Consider the following 17,784-nt stretch of genomic DNA (forward strand, 5'->3'; position numbering starts at 1 on the left):
ACAGCTATCAGAAGAGCTTAAATTAAAAATTAAATAGTGATTTTTTAAATCAAATGCTGGTAGGAATGTGAAGATACTGGTCACTCATTCATTGCTGGTGAGAACACTAAATGATATAGTCACTTTGGTGATTACTTGACAGTTACCTATAAAACTAATCATGTACTTACTGTCTGGCCTAGAAATTACACTTTAGGCATTTAATCCAGAAAACTGAAAACCTATGTTCACATTAGAGCCTGTAAATGAATGTTCATAGCTTTATTTGTAGTAGCCAAAGACTTGAAACAACTCTGTCCTTGAATGGGTGCCTGGTCAAGTAAATCGTTACACAGGCATACTGTGCAATTCAACTCAAAGATAAACAAAATATTGATACGTATAACAACTTAGATAGATCTTGGGGGCACTATGCTTCCTGAAAAGAGTCAATCTCAGAAACTCATATATTCCATGACTTTAACAGTTTCTAAATGTCAAATTTCTTGTTGTTGTTGTTATAACCCCAAATTTGAAACAAACTAATACAATCAGATAGGTGTATAGTAAAACGGGTTGTGAAATGTTTCTATTGTGCAATATTACCAGGCAATAAAGGTAAGGAAACAATATACATGGCAACTTGGATGAACTATTACAGAATTATACTGAATGAAAAAAGCCAATCCCAAAATTTAACCAACTATACAAGTCTATTACAATAACATTATTGAACCAGAACATTTATGGCAATGAAGAACAAATTAGTGGTTGCCACGGTTTAGGAACAGGGAAGGGAAAGGATGTGGGTGTGCTTATGAAAGGAAAACATGAGGGATTGTTGGGATGATGGAAATGTTTTGTATCTTGAGCTATATTAATGTCAATATTCAATGATACACTATTATAGTTTTGCAAGATTTCTTATTGGGAGAAAATGAGTAAAGCATTCATATGATTCTTTTGTGTTATTTCTCAGAACTCAATGTGATTCTACAATTAACTCCATATGAAAAGATTAATTAAAAACATAAGGGAGAGCCAAATGATATGTTTGCACAGATTATCTCTAGCAAATATTTTTAAAAGAAACAAAGAACTAAAATTAATGCTAGAAATATGCAAGTCAACAATACCTAAGTTGTAGAGGATGCATTTTAAATGATGGAGAAAGTGGTTGTATTAAACCAGACTTTAAAACGGATATACTATACTAAATGCACTCAAATGTGCAATAAAGCAATTTTAAAGCTGATCTAAAAATAATTGTGTTATACTGTCATATATTAAATAGAGTTAAAGAAGGTTGAATTGGCAGACATTCACTACATTTTTGAACAAACATGAATAAACTTGACTCTGACAAATAAAAACAATATATTTCCCTCTACAGGCAACAAAGGTAAGTGTGTATATACAATTCTTAATTTTATTTTATTTTGAATAGACTATATATCAATAAATATACCTTTAATATTTTTATATTTCATGAAATTCTTTAAATTATGAGTTATTTAAAAATTATTTCATTGCAGTTAGATATTCATGTATGTTTTTTATGTCATAGAAGTGAAACTGTTCTGCCAAAGGATATGGACCTTAAATAGGCTTTTGAAGATATTGTTCAGCTATTCCTTCCTCTGCAATATGTGAAGGTTGCTGCTTTGTGAGTCTTTGCCATAGCTGGAGAGCTGAAATTTTTTTCCCCTTCTTTTCTTCTTTCCCACTTTTTCCTCCCCTCCCTTCTTTTCCTCCTTCTTTCTCTCTTTCTTCCTCTCCTTTGTCAATGTTATTGGAACATGATTTACATTTAAATTGCCACCCTATTGATTACTCTTCAGAATGAACATATTTCCATAAAACATTTGTTCATATTTTTATTATTGCTTAATAACCATGTCTCTTTTTAAATCATTACTCATATATATTTATTAGTATTATATTAACTCTTTATTGATACATTGCAAATGACCCAAGAGAATTTTCAGGTGGAACCAGAGGTTCGTTCATAATCTAAGCTATGGTTTATCAGTTCGCTGTCATGATCTTTGTCACTGCTGTGATGAAAGCATTTCCAAAGGTTCTTTCTTTCACATTTCCTTGGAAAGACAATGAGGTGCTCACAGCAGAGTAAATATACCTTGATGACTCCTCAGAGGACCTCAGTCAGAAATCTATTTTTAAATAATTTTATAGTACTGTATTCATAACATTAATTCCTTCTAGAAATTAGGAGTGTGAACTATATGCTGGACTATTTGAATTTAATTTCAGTGCAGCGCACTATCATACTTGTGACACCACTAAACTTTATCTTTTATTCTCAGTTTCCTCATATATGATAGTTAGGGCAACCTTATAATGTTATAGGAGGATTAAAAGTGCTGGAATATGGAAAAATTTCAGAACAGGACCAGAATATAGTACACACAAACTAAAGCAACTTTATTTAAACCTATTTCCTTATATTAGACCTGAGGGCAAGTGCCAGGTCTTTGCAACCATTTTGCAAGTCCCTAGAGGAAAGGGACTATATTTCTTGCAATTTTGTAATTCCAAAGACTAATATATATTTTATACCCTGCAGATACTTGCTTTCTATTAATAAAATATGGATTTTTCTAAGGACAGTACCTGCCTAGTAGACCACAGGTCAATTATCTCTTCCTCAGAAAATTCTGATTAAAGTAAAGCAAACACTCTGGTACATTACTTCATATCTTTATCTTATACATCACAATTTGTTTCTTTTATTTACTATCCTTGCTTACTCTATGAAATTTAGACATTGAAAGGCTCCAAGAACCTAGAGAAGCACCTGGAACATAGTAGGTATACAATGAATATTTGTTGGATAAATGAATGTAAGATTAATTTAATTTTTGTTGTTTCAGTAACAATAATTTTTTCAGGATGTATTGTTATTATTCCTGGTCTATTCAAAAGTTACTTATCTTAATAAATCTGTTTGAATATGTTGAATATAGATTTTAATCTTTTAATTTATTTCAAATTGAACATCTATAATTATATATAATTATATATAATAATATTATATATAATATTATATATATAATAATATAACTATTACATTCCTTGTTTTAAGGACTATTTTTATTTGATTTCTTTTATGCAATAGTATTCAATAGAGAAGATGACAACAGCTGAACAATTGATCATTTTTATTAGCTACAGATTTCCAAATTTGGGGGATTTGGAAAATTTTAATAGAAAATTTTGTGAGAAACTGTGCTAGGACAGGATTCCAAAAAATCCCTGCTAAACACGATGAAATTAAACATAAGTACTATAAAAGTGGTATTTTTCAAAACTTCTTAAAACTCTTCTAGCGAACACTTCTTTCACATGTATACTGACTTTTTAACAGTTCATTACCACAAATTCCATATGCTCAATGTATCATGTTACTTTATGCTCAGTTTGATCAAAAGCTGGTCCTAGATACTATGGAACAAAGATAGGGCTGGAGAGAGAGGTCTTCTCTATAAAAGGGATTAATTATTCTACTTCTAGCAAGTTTGGTCTAACAAAGTTTTTTAGAGCAAAAGAGAAAAACTGATTTTTGGCAAAACATTAGAAATACACAGAACATTCTGAGTAAGTCTGCAATCTCTGTTGGTTATTAAGATGAGGCAGTTATTAGAATGAGAACCACTGTTCACTGAGCTTCACCATTCACTGAAAGATGTGTTCATCAACTCAGAAAAGGGATGGAGTCAAACTTGGCTCGTTTCTGGCCAGCAGAATTGTGGACTATATCCTACCTCTTTTAAAATCCACACGAAAAGAACTGTCTTTTCACCCCTGTACCATGATGAGAGGAATGGATAATACATGGAACTGAAGACGGTGAAACAGAACTAAAACAGCTTCTGGAGGAACTGAAAAATCTAATTAGAATCCCCATGAAATGTGAGTGGGAACCTTTCAAAACACTCTTTAGAGTCTCAATGCAATTTCTACATGGTGAACTTGTGGATAATTGGGCCCATGGTGGAAGCACAGATAATAATACAAGAGTTTTTTGTTTTGTTTTTTTTTTTTAATTTGTTCTGAGACAAACATAGTTTGTATATTTTTGCTTCTCTGTTTTCTTTGTGCGTGTAGTGCTACTTTTTATCAGGAGCATCTAAAGAACAATATTACCTTGTTGGATCATCCTCCATAAGTTTACGATTTACAATTAGCCTTACACTAAACACTGATTCTTAAGAGCAAGTTATTGAAGTCATTATTAAAGAGAATTCACCTTTTCTAATCCTGTAATCAACTGAATAGGATTAGAGAAGTTATTAGAATTAAAATACCTATTTGTTAATTCAGTCATTCAAGAATCATCAATGGAATGCTTACTCTTGTTTAGAGGCTCTGTGCTTAGCACCAAAAATAGAGCAGTTAACACAAAGATTCTCGCTCTCACCCCGTTTAAAGTATAACTATGATGAAATTTTTATTTTTAAAATTTTTATGATGAAATTTTTAAATAATAAAACTACTAATAGCTAATTATTTGCTCACTTTTGAGTGTGATGTAATACATATTCTATTTGTTTGGGGTATTACCTAGAATTTATGATAAATGAAGCTCAGCCATTGTTTTTTATTAGAATATTTAAAGTCTTTAAAAAGTTGACTGATATGTGTAAACAAAGCAATTCGAAAGGATAACCTGTGGACAATTTTAGTTTAGTTTAAGAAATAAAAAGTCATATTTAAAAAAAATAGATAATGGATTCTTCTTATCCTCTTTTAAAAGCCAATCATCTAAAATATTTCCTCTTTACTGTAGACTGGCATGAGGCATCTATCTAAATAATGCATTTTCTTTCAACTAAATATGAGGGCATGTCTGTGCATGTACATATTTTTGCCTGTTTTATTATATCTTGCACATAAATAAATAAGAGTGGCACAGTCTATACAAGTGAATCTTAAAGTCTAAAGAAGGAGAGTAACAGGGTAAAGGTGACTTAAAATAACTACATGAGGTAAATTAGGAAAGGAAAAATAAAACAGAAAGATGAGTCCTCATGGTCTGGTAGATGATGAAAGTCAGCTAGCACAAATGGCAGGTTTGGAGTGCTGAAGTCAAAATAAGAACCTCTCATTTGGTCTGTCTTCTAATTTGAAAATCATTTTTTATACAAACATGTACAAAAAAGAAGAAAAAAAAACAAGTATTAATCCCAGTTTTAATTGAGGAAAATGCCTCTTAACTAGGAATTTATGGATCTATTTATTTATTTCTTTATTTTAAGATTTTATTTTATTTTTTCAGTGTTTATGGATCAAGTTAGACAAAGTATCTACACATTGGTATTTTTGAGCTTTAACTCATTTAAACAAGATCAACTGTTTAGTGGTAAGATTTGTCTCTCTAACTACACCTAACCTCAGAAAGTGAGGCTGTGTCCCAAAACTTATTGTTTCTGTTCTTGTGACCAGTTCACTAAAGTCAGCAGCTCAGAGGAATGACACTAGCTAACTCATGCTAGGCTCATGTTATTTATATGTCAGGGGCTATATATATGCAATTCTGCATGGTTTGTTCATTTGCTCTTAAAAACAAACCTGATGGGAAGCAGTATTAAAATCCTAATTTTGCATGCAAGGAATATAAAACTTAAAGAGGCTAAGTGAGTGATGAAATAACTTACCTAAGACATGTAGTTACCATGTGGTAGAGCCGAATCTCTCTTATTCCACCACATCCAAACCTCGCCACTGACCACCAAGGGAGAACAATTAGGGAAACAGAGCAGGATGACGCAATACTTCCTGGGAAAAAAAGTTATCATCAAACGATTGTGCTATTGTCAGAAAAAGAGTTAAGAATAAGCAGAATTTTCAGCTTGAAGAGGGAAGGATGAGAATTTCAGATTACCAAAATAATACAGATAGAGGAAAATGTTAGGTTAGTTTAGCAATTATAAGTAAATCATTTAACTAGAAGAAATATGCAGTGAAAGATAGAAAAGGCCAGAAAGAAAGAGCAAGTCTATAGTAGGATAATACATGCTAGAAACATGTACATGGACAGGAACATCGACTTGGATTCTAGAAATCAGTTTCACCTTCTCTCTTTCCCCCACCCAGAGGAATACCTGGTCTTGCTGCCAACATAATCTTTAAATATTTTACTGCATTGATGTAGCCAGTGGAGTCTGGTGGGAGGGGGCAGATTGGACCTTTCTTTTCAAGACTGAGAGGTGTTATAGAACAATAAAAATTATTTACTGCAAATTCAGAAAAAAAAAAAAATTCAGGACAAAGATTTAATACCCCTAATAGAACATAAAACTCCAACAGAATGACCTCAATAAATCAAAAGGAGAAAGGCATGAACAGAGAACAAGGGTAGAAATGAACAGAATTCAGCAGATAAAAATACCCCTGAATGAGATAAGAAATAAGACTCATGAGATAAAGAAGTATTTTCAGGGGCGCCTGGGTGGCTCAGTTGTTAAGTGTTTGACTTTGGTTCAGGTCATGATCCCAGGGTCCTGGGATCCAGCCTCCCATCTGGCTCTCCACTTAGCGGGAAGCCTGCTTCTCCCTCTCCCACTCCCCCTGCTTGTGTTCCCTCTTTCGCTGCATCTCTCTCTGTCAAATAAATAAATAAAATCTTGAAAGAAAGAAGGAAGGAAGGAAGGAAGGAAGGAAGGAAGGAAGGAAGGAAAGAAAGAAAGAAAAAGAAAAGTATTTTGAAGAAAGTAAAACACAATGGTAAAATTATGATATACAGGGGGAATGACCAACAGGAGAAAAATTCCTCTCAAAAATCAAATCTAAATGTTGAGGACAAGCACAAAACTCCACAGAATATAAAAACGGAGACAGGAGCGCCTGGGTGGCTGTCAGCTAAGTGTCTGTCTTCAGCTCAGGTCATGATCTCAGGGTCTTGGGATCAAGCCCCACATCAGGCTCTCTGTTCAACGGGGAGCCTGCTTCTCCCTCTCTCTGACCATCCCCCTGCTTGTCCACTCTCTTTCTCTCTCAAATAAATATCAACCAAAAAAGTTGCTATGTGTGGAGCTGCAGGGACTCAGAACCACCACTAGCAGGGACAGGCTTTCTAAGGAACAGAAGAACAAACAGCAATAATTTAAGAGTTAAATATAAAAAAAGTATTTTTCCCAGTTGAAGTAAATTTCTGTATACCCACTGCAAGTATTTACAATGTTTCAGGCAAATTGTTTAAAACACATCCTAACACATCAGATGTGACTGTTATGGTTGTCAGTATTGGAAGAACAAATTAAGATCCTAAATGCAGAGAGACACTTAAAAAGAAAGATTAAATTCCACACATAAATCAGATTAAATTAAGATTTCTTTCCAACAGTAAAAGCCAAGAAACAATGGAGAAAGCTTTGGAGAGAGGGTACGTTTTGGAGATTCTAACACCAAAGCAAATTAAATTATTGTTAATGTAGATGAGAACCAGAAAATTTTTTCAAATACACAATGACTCATAAATAGCATTCATGTACCTTATTGAATAGAATCACTGGAAAATATAAAAGAAATAGCAAAAAGATCAGTAAAACCTATTTGTTTACATTGGCCATGTCATGCCCTAAACAAGTATGACAGAGAATTCTGGAAATAGTTTAAATAGTGATGAGACTAAATTTATATAACTTACTATAAAATTGAATGTAAATATTATTAGGGACTGAATGTTCATATCCCTCATCCCATTTATTTGTTGCAGCCCTAACTCCCAGTGTGATGGTATTTGGAGATGAAGCCTTTGGGACTTAATTAAGGTTAGATGAAATGATGAGGATGGGCCCTCGGGATTAATACTCTCCTAAAGAGAGCTATCAGAGAGCTCTCTCCTTCTCTCTCTCCCTGCCACAGAGGAGATCATCTACAAGACAGGAAAGGAATCCTCACTAGGAAACAAATTGGCTGGCAGCTTGGTCTTGGAATTCTAGCCTCCAGAACCGTGAGCCAATAAATGTCTGTTGCCTAGTGATCTAGTCTATGGTATTTTGCTACGTCAGCCCAAGCTAAGACAAATATCAATATAATTATTTCTAGAAAAATAATATTCTGTACATTATTTGAATAACAATGATTTGAAAATAAAAGAACCACAGGTCTTTTGGCATATGTGAACAAGTCGATGGGGAATAGAAGACAGAACTCATGAAAATGAATGTGTGGGTGGTAGGAGGGGTTAACAGAAAGCATTAGGATATATGTCATTGGCAGTAGACTTGGAGAAAGTCATTCTTCATTTTTCAAAGGAACTGATAAATGCAGAATTATATACTCAACCTATGAGGCAAAATGAAAAGTAAATTCAAATATTAAGCAATTCTTAATACTTAAATTCTTGCAAAGGTTTGTAGCTAAATATAGATTATTAGCAAACCTGACCACAAATCAAAGTTCTTTCATGTGCAAGGGAATTGGAACTGAAAATAAGACCCATAGAAAATGTGATATAAATGTGGGAATAGAAGTTTTTTGTTTTTTTCTGATCAGCAGATTTAGTGGCTTGTGTGCTGAGATTAGTAAGACCAGTATCAGTTATTTCCTCACAAACCAAAATCAGCCATGAAAAAATGGCTTTGAAAAAGTGCTCAGAGTCCCTGGGCAAAGGGCATACCTATGAGTGTCTACCTGCTCCTCATACTACTAGCTTCAAAACCACAACTGCTATGAAGCCTTAAAATTTTGCATTGCTTTGTGTCTGTTTCATTGTTTGCTCTCCTTGCCTCAGAGTACTGGTTATCTCCCTACTTCAGGGGCTGTCTTTTCCCCATTCCCATATTTGTAAGATTTGATAACAACATTGCTTGTGGCATTAAGGGTCTAGATATAAAATATCAAAATCAGTGTAGCTGAGCTTTTACATCCAGCAATGTAATTACAATGTATAGATTGTTTATATCCATGTATCATTAAGAGTTAAGTTGTAGTAGATATCAATCCAGGAAGTTGTATGTTAACCAAGTTGCTTAAATGTCCCAAAGGAGTCCCCAAATATGGAGAGTTGTGCAATGTTTGCAATGGAAGGAGTGATAGCTCAGTGCAACTGTGTGCTTCTGAGGATGGAGGAGGGGTGATGTGAGGAAATTCGGGCTTAATGGCATTTCCCTAGAAAGATGCTAGAGAGAAAGAGAGGAACAGGAAAAGCAGAACTTGCAGAGGCAATAATAATGAGTAAGGTCATAATTGAATAGATACCTTACCCAAACACTGTGTGGAAATCTATTTGTCCTTTTGAACTAAACTAGAATGATTAAATTAAACTCCAAGAGAAAACAAGTAAATGATCAATGGTACATGGTTTAATTCAAGCTAAAGGGTCATTATCTAAGTGAGATGTAGGGGCATAAAAAGATTATGGAAATTAAGTAGGATCTGAATCAAAGTTTAACATGGCAACAAGCACATACAGTTTATTTAGAAGCGGGAAGAACTCGGTCATTTGGGGGAAGAGGTTGGTGATACAGACTGTGAATGAGAAGCCAGATACAATTAAGATCTCAGAGAAGCAAATCATTGAAATGCCATCTTGTGTGCTATCAATGTTTTTCCCTTTTCTACATCTCTGAGTAAGGCCCTGACATGTGCTTAGAAGACTTTCTTCTCCTTAGTTTTTTATCTGTCTTTCCTGAAGCCAAGAGAGAGTCATAGCAAAGGTACTACTATTAAAGTTTTCTCTACAAACTGCCCTCTTTTCTCATTTGTTCTGAATTGGGCCTTTATTTCATCCTGAGTCTAATGGTCAGTACTACTTTTCACATCTCTGATAACAGCAAACAATGACAATTGCATAATTAGCTTCTGAATAAATGTTGGCTCCCCAAGCAGATAAATGGCAAGCAATTTTACTGCTTTCTTTTCCTGACCTCTGATAGATTAGGTCTTGAGGGGAAATACTTTGGATAAATTCAATGCAGAGTATTACCTACATGTTTTAATGCAGAAAACCACTTTGCCATTGCATAAGCTAGGAAGAAAAAAAACTAGCTCTTTGATTTAAATTGGTCATGAGAATTCAAATTCTCCAACAAATTTAAACTGATATCTTAAAAGTATCTACTGATAAACCTTTACATAATAGAAGAGACCTTCTATTTCTGATTCATAATTTCTACTTGACTGGTTACAAGTATTCCTGTAGCATTGGCTAGCATCTAAATAGTGATGACTCAATATTTTCTGTTGTTTATTTGTGGAATTTCAGTTGCCTGCAGGACAGTTCCATTTGTATATTTTACAAGTATCTCAAACATTAAAAAAAAAAAAATCCACAACATGGGTTGCCTGGGTGGCCCAGCTGTTAAGTGGCTGCCTTTGGCTCAGGTCATGAGTCCAGAGTCCTGGAATCGAGGCCCACATCGGGCTCCCTGATCAGTGGAAAGCCTGCTTCTCCCTCTCCCATTCCCCCTGCTTATGTTTTCTCTCCCTCTATGTCTCTGCCAAATAAATAAATAAAATCTTTTTTAAAAATCCACAAAATGGCATAAGTCTCAGATCTATTATGGCCCTCAGCCCTCACATTCTAAAGACATTGCCTGACCATACCATACTTTTTCCCCCTCCATGAGAAAAAAATACCTTGTTTGAATAGTTACAGTGATTGGTTTTGTTTCATGATTTTCTCTGACCTTACTGCATTTTTGGAACCCATTCCAAATGATATCATGTACATATGTTTTTCCAGATTATTGAGGTATGACTAGAAAATAGGAATTGTATATATTAGGTTATACAATGTGCTTTTTAAAAAAGGAGTACCATATAATAGGCATATACATTGTGAAAAGATTACCACAATCAAGTTAATCAACACATCCATCACCTCAGATGTTTACCATCTGTGCACACGTGCATGCATGCGCATGTGTCTATGTTTAGTGAGAACACTTAAGACCTACTCTCTTTTAACAAATTTCAAGTTTACAATACAGTATTATTAACTACAATCACCACGTGACAATACCACATTTTGAGTGATGCTTTCTAGCTCTGACACTAAAACCAATGTTAGAAACTAAAAATTAGTTTTTATTTTTTTCTTTCCGACCTTCTCCACTTCACATCAATTTATTCACACTTCATCAATTATATTACAAAAACGTCTTTAAAATCCTGGCTTTTTTCTTTAAACTTTCTGAGCATGAGTACAGGTCTTCGTCAGCTTTAAATCCCCAGACTCCTCTTCTCTGTTCTGTACTTATAAACTCCTGAAAAATAAAGTCAGCTCAACCATTCTTCTGATTAAAAGCCACTGTCTCTGATTGTCCCAGAAAAATCCAACTTCATAAAGCTGCCCACTCTAGGGTCATTCACCATACCAACTGTTTGGGGGTAGAGGATGAAAGTAGTTGCCCCTTCAGACCTACATGACTTTGCAAACACCTCTCCCTAAAACTCCAATACCCCATTCTCCACCTGATTTCTTACTACACCTCATAATCCCATTTGTGACTAGTTCTCTATTAACATCTCAAAATATCATATTATATTTGAAATAATTTGTTTCTGTCAGACTCTCACAAAAGTGTATATGCACCAAAGCCACTGGTAACACTAACATTTTCTCTTGTAGTGTCCCAGAAAATAATAGTAATTTAATGTAGTAATTTTTTATAGAAGTAAACTCAAATGAATAGAATTTACAAAATTCCATGTTTCCTTTACAACCCAGAAAATTCTTGTAAAAAGCACTGAAGATTTCCCCAGGAACAGCTTATTCAGCTTTTGTGCTTAAGTATATTTTTTATGTGTCTATAACATAATTCGAACTTTGTATTTATAAACACACACACACACACACACACACATCTTTTCCCAATTAGATTGTGAATGGAGAGATATTTCACATATATGGACTCGTAACACACTTCTTTCAAAAAACACTATATGCTCGGCATTGAAAAATTTTTTGCATCACTGAAATTATACCTGAAGTTTGTTAATGAAGAGGGCTTGCTGTAAATTAAGCTTGAATATTTAAAATTTAGAATCCATCTCTAAAAACCTTTATGCTGATGCTGCTACTTTGACTTTTTTCTCCATTACCTTAAGGATGGTGTTACCTAATCTACCTGTCTTGCAAATTGCAGGTGTTGATGAAGCATATCCATTTTAATTGAACTGTTAACCCATGGGAGAATTTCACTTACTCTCTCTTAATGGCATTTATGTTTTTAGATTATTTAGTGGCTTTGATTATTTAGAAGAACCCCTTATGATTTATCAAGTAAAATGACATGATTAATGTTGTACATTATATTTTCTTTAATATGATTTTACAAGTAGAAAGAAGCATCTGGATTTAATCACAAAATTACATTGAGCACCAGTGGTGCATGCAGAGCAGCTCAGACTAGGGCTGGGTTTGTCATTTCTCCTGTGATCACAGACATCTATTGGCTATTCCAATTTTCACCTTTTTAGCCAGTTTGCAGAAATTGACAAAGGTAGAAACAAGCACAGTTACACACAGTTCAGGAGATTAGGGAACCCTTAGAAGCATTTGTGGTTTTATTTTATTTTAATTATTGTTGACACATAGTCTTCAATTTAGTAGCAGTGAGCTTTTGTATAACTTTCTTAGGACAGAGAAATTCATGGTGATTTCTCTTCTTTTACCATAATACTTGCTGCCTTCTCTCCCTCCTTTTCCCACTTCCATTTTCTCTATTCACTGCCATTTTTTTTTGGTCTTACACAGGTGTGCCTGGTTTCCTATTTAACGATATATAGGAATATGTATATCGTTATATATATTGAGATATATATTGTTGCTGGAAATGCCCCAAAAGAACAAAAGTTCCAAATCCATGTCAGGTTAAAAAGCCCCAGAAAAATTATTGCAAGAGAAGAAAATTTGTAGAGTCTGACTTATTTTTGTCCATTTATTATATATTAGCTTTGAAATAATGAGTACATTACTTAAACTTCCTTAGCCTTAGTTTCTTTTTCAGAAAAACAAACAAACAAACAAAAACAAAATAATATACACCTTATATGCTTGCTGTGGTAATTAAATGCTACATTCATAAGGTGCATTAACATCATGGTTGACAAAAATATTAAGTGCTTCAAAACTGTTAACTATTGTCATAATTACTGGGCCAAGTTACTCTGTTTCCATTCTGGCAAATATTCTCCTAAAGACAGATTCATTTAATTAAATGAATATAAATAGAATAAGTTTGAATAGAAAAGATAAATGTTTTAACTTTAAAAATAAAACAACTTTTTTTTTAAAGATTTTATTTTATGTATTTGACAGACAGAGATCACAAGTAGGCAGAGAGGCAGGAAGAGAGAGAGAGAGAGGAGGAAGCAGGCTCCCTGCTGAGCAGAGAGCCAGATTCGGGGCTGATCTCAGGACCACCAGATCATGACCTGAGCTGAAGACAGAGGCTTTAACCCACTGAGCCACGCAGTCGCCCAAAACAACTTTTGTTTAAAGGATTTTATTTTATTTTATTCTTTTATTTGAGAGAGAGAGAGAGGAAGAACACCTGCTGGGGGAGGGAAAGAAGTAGAGAGAAAATTGGACTCCCTGCTGAGCAGAGAGGTGGAAGCAGAGAGCCTGGCATGGGAGTCAGATCCCAGAACCCTAGATCATAAGCTGAGCCAAAGACAGATGTTTAACCAACTGAGCCACCTAGGCAACCCAACAACTGTTTTGATTAAAAATAGAAATCTAAGCAAATGTATTACTATATCTCCCTATCTAAATACTATAGACTTAAAATTCCATATAGCGGAATAAAGTAATAATACTTTGAAAAGTTCAGATAACGAGAGTTGGAGACATTATCGTTACAAATATTTAGATATGTTTCTGCACTGAAAATGGGAGTTATCATTTAAATGCATAAACTTGTTTAGAAGTAACACAATTGAGGGGAACAGGAAGAGAGCATGGGAGTGGGAAGCCAGAGGAAGCGAGAGAATCTTAAGCAGGCTCCATGTCCAGCACAGAGCCCTGTGTGGGGCTGGATCGCACAACTCTGAGATCATGACCTGAGCTGAAAGTAAGAGTCAGACACTTAATCAACTGAGCCACCCAGGAGCTCCTAGAGGTAACACAATTAAGAGTCTACCAAGAGAAGGAAGGAACAATACTGGCAGCTAGTCTTCATATGGGCACATCTGTAATGAGTGAAATCCTTATTGGGCCAAAGATCAAAGGGATGAGCTAAGAATTGTCTTTGGAAAGAATACTCCTCACCTACAATCTTACTTGCACAGCATTTGTTGCAGCTTTTAGCTTTAAGCACATATGAACCCTTTAAAGAAACTAAATGATATGCTTAGAAGGACAGAGTCTCAGAATGTGAACTGGCACACCAAATGAGAACTCTTCCTCCTTTTCCACTGAATCAGTTTATGGCTTCCACTCCCCTTTCATGCAAGTAACATAAAGTCTGCCAGACAATCTTTCCTGTGGAGAGATAAAAACTGATAAAACAGTAAAACAGGCTGACACATATATGTGATATATATGATATAACATATATATATACATAGGAAGACATACATAATCAATACATACATATATAATCATTTCCTACTGATATATACATATAACACATATATAATTAATATATACAAACATCTATAATTAATTCCTATTTTCTTGATCCTCATTTTTTCATATATTTACATATGGATATAAATATCTATCAGCAACTCGTTCCTCTTTTTTTAACCCCCATTTTTCACAGCAGCCTGTTTCAACATCTTCAATCTCTCTACAGGAAAGAAAGGCATATAGACTGGTAGGCTTTACTTGAATGAAAGACAAGAGGTAACCATGGTGACCTGTTCAGTATAGAATAAAGGAAAGCTCTCATTTGGCCTGCCAATTCACATATATATGTTGAGGAACTGATGAAAAAGTCCAGAAATTTCCAGGTTGTATGTTAAAGGATTTACATATAAAGAATCTGTGAAATGAACACATCTACAAGGATTTGCAAAAGTAAAGCATAGAGAAAATAGCAATGAAGAAATAAATGGAGAAACAAGAAAATTTCTCGGGTGAAAGAGAGAAATAAAAGTTTTTGAGCCAAATACCATGTGAAAGTGAATGACTAGTATTTTTTTTTTTAACATTCTCACCTAGCTATGACATTTCAGAATGCCCAAAGCAAATGAAAAATTTGAAATATTCCAGATGGATACTAATCCTTTTTCATTTACATTTTTTAGATATGTCATTTTCAAGTCTATAGCTTTTTCTCCCATTTTTCATATGGAAAAAAGCTATAGCTTTTAATAAAATTATATGAATTGTTTTTATTGACTCAGTCTTTTAGGAAATTTTTCCTTATATAAAACATATTACAAAGATATAACCTCCTATACTTTTCCTACAAGTACTCAAAGTTTATGTATTTTTTCTCACTTTTAAGCTATTTATAAAGCATAGATTTTTTTCCCATACAAATAATATATATTACTGATACTGGTAATCTTTTTCTCTTAAATGAAATAAAATGTCTCATGCTCCATGAATCTTGTTGAACTTTTGAAATTTTGTTTGGAATTATATTGGATAGATTTTGGGTGCTTGGGCTTTGAAATATTTCTTGATTTATTTGTGTTATCTTAAATATTTTTCTCTAAAATTTTGTAATTTTCTCTGTGAAAGTCTTATACATATTTCAATTTATTTCTGTATTATATTTATTTCAATAAATTATTTGATTTATTTCTGTATTATATTTATATCTACATAAATGGGATATTAAAAAGTGATATATTATTTATGTACTGTTTATAGCTGATACATAAAAATATAATTGAGTTCTCAAAATTGATTCATACTCCCAAACTTGCTAAACTCTCTTTAACTCCAATAATTCATATGTTCCTTTAGTAGTTTCCTTGGTCATAGTTATATTGTCTGTGAAAAGGGACTATTGACTTCATCCTTTCTAACTCATATTTTGTGATTTTTTTTCTTGTCTTATTCTACCAATTATTATCAGCAGTATAAGAAATATCCTTATTTTCCTATAAATTTTCCTTTTTTAATATTTACCAATGATAAATTTATTTATTTTATATACTTGTCTATTTATTCCAGCTAAGGAATTTCCTTTCTATATTTCCATTGCTAAGAATGATTTTAAAAGTATGAGTATATAACTATAGTAAATTAATGGAATCACTTTTTACACATCTTGATATATTTGTCTCCCTTACTCTACTTAGTGCAGCATATATATTATACTAATTGATATTCTAATATATGATTACTTCTTAGTTTGTCCTGAGAAGAGCGTATCTTCCTCCTGAATTTCAATTTTGCATACATGTGATTTATTTTTCTGACTGCATTCACGATTTGTGCTTCTCTGTTCATGACAGAGATTATAGTAAGGTATAGCTATTTTATATGCACTGATGTGGGCTTGTGAGGAATTAACCTAGCCCAGTAACAGAATTAGACACATTGTCTTTGGAACTAACCTCTGTAACATTAGTAGAAAATAGCTTATTTCCATTCCTGGAAGTTTGTGTAATTTACCTCTGAATTGTCTAGCATGGATAATTTATGTATGTAGATTTTGAAAACTGATTCAACTATTTTAAGATCAAACCGATCTTATATTTTAAAGTATCTTATATTTTAAAAAAAATCTTATATTTAAAGTATTTTAAAGTTTATCTCATTTTTATATTTTATATTTATAAAAAATCAAGTCTTTCAAAAGTTTTCGTATACATTAGGCATGTTTTTGTTCAAAGGTTTTTTTTTTAAGTATAACTGAGAAAATACCCTATCTTTAGTTGTGTCCTTATTTCCATAATATTATCTATTTAATCTTTATTTGTCAGACATTTGGCTATCTTATTTGTTTCTTTAATTAAATAGCATTTTATATTATCTTTCTCAATGCATCTATTTTCAAATCAATCCATTTCTATCTATACTGTTAATTTTCTTTATTCTACTTTGATTTCTTAGCTTGTTTATTTGTAAATAACTTAGAGGATGTTGTGGAAATAGTACAAATATTGTGCAGCCTTACTAAACTTTTCCCAGTGGTAACATTTTATATAAATATAATATCAAAGCAGAACACAGACACTGATACATTAATGAACACAAGACTATAGATCTTACTCAATTCCACTAAATTTTGTAAGTATCCATGTGCATGTGTAGTTTGCTACAGTTTTATTCTACATATAAAGACTTATTTATGTAATCCTCACCACAATCAAGATATAGAACTGTTCCCTCACTACAAAGAAATTCTCTTTTTCTACTCTGGAGTTACCCACTTGCTCCTCATCATTTTGGAAATCACTAATTTATTTTTGCTCTCAGTAGCTTCTCCATTTACAGACTGTTATGTAAATGAAATCATGTAGCATGTAACCTTCTGAGATGGGCTTTTTTCACTACAGACAGTGCCTTTGAAATCCATCTAAGTTGTTACATGTATCAATAGTGTTTTTTTTTAACTTCCCCCTAAAATGCCATGTATACATGTGTATCATCATTTATTTGGCCCTTTACCCACTGAAAGACAGTGTTGTTTCCAATATCTGGCTACGACAAATAAAACCTACAAACATTCATATATAAGTCTTGGTGTGAACACAGGCTTTTGTTTCTCTGGGATAACTGTTCAATAGCCCCTTAAGTATAGTTTGATTTTATAAAAAAACTCCAAATAATTTCTAGAGTGATTGTGCCCTTTTACATTATTAGAAATGTATGAGAAAAACTTGTTTCTCCAAATTCTTGTTAATATTTAGTCTTTAAAAAAACAA

This window comes from Mustela putorius, unplaced genomic scaffold, assembly GCF_011764305.1.
Source record: "Mustela putorius furo isolate JIRA1106 unplaced genomic scaffold, ASM1176430v1.1 tig00000281_pilon_pilon_pilon, whole genome shotgun sequence".
Lineage (NCBI taxonomy): Eukaryota > Metazoa > Chordata > Mammalia > Carnivora > Mustelidae > Mustela > Mustela putorius.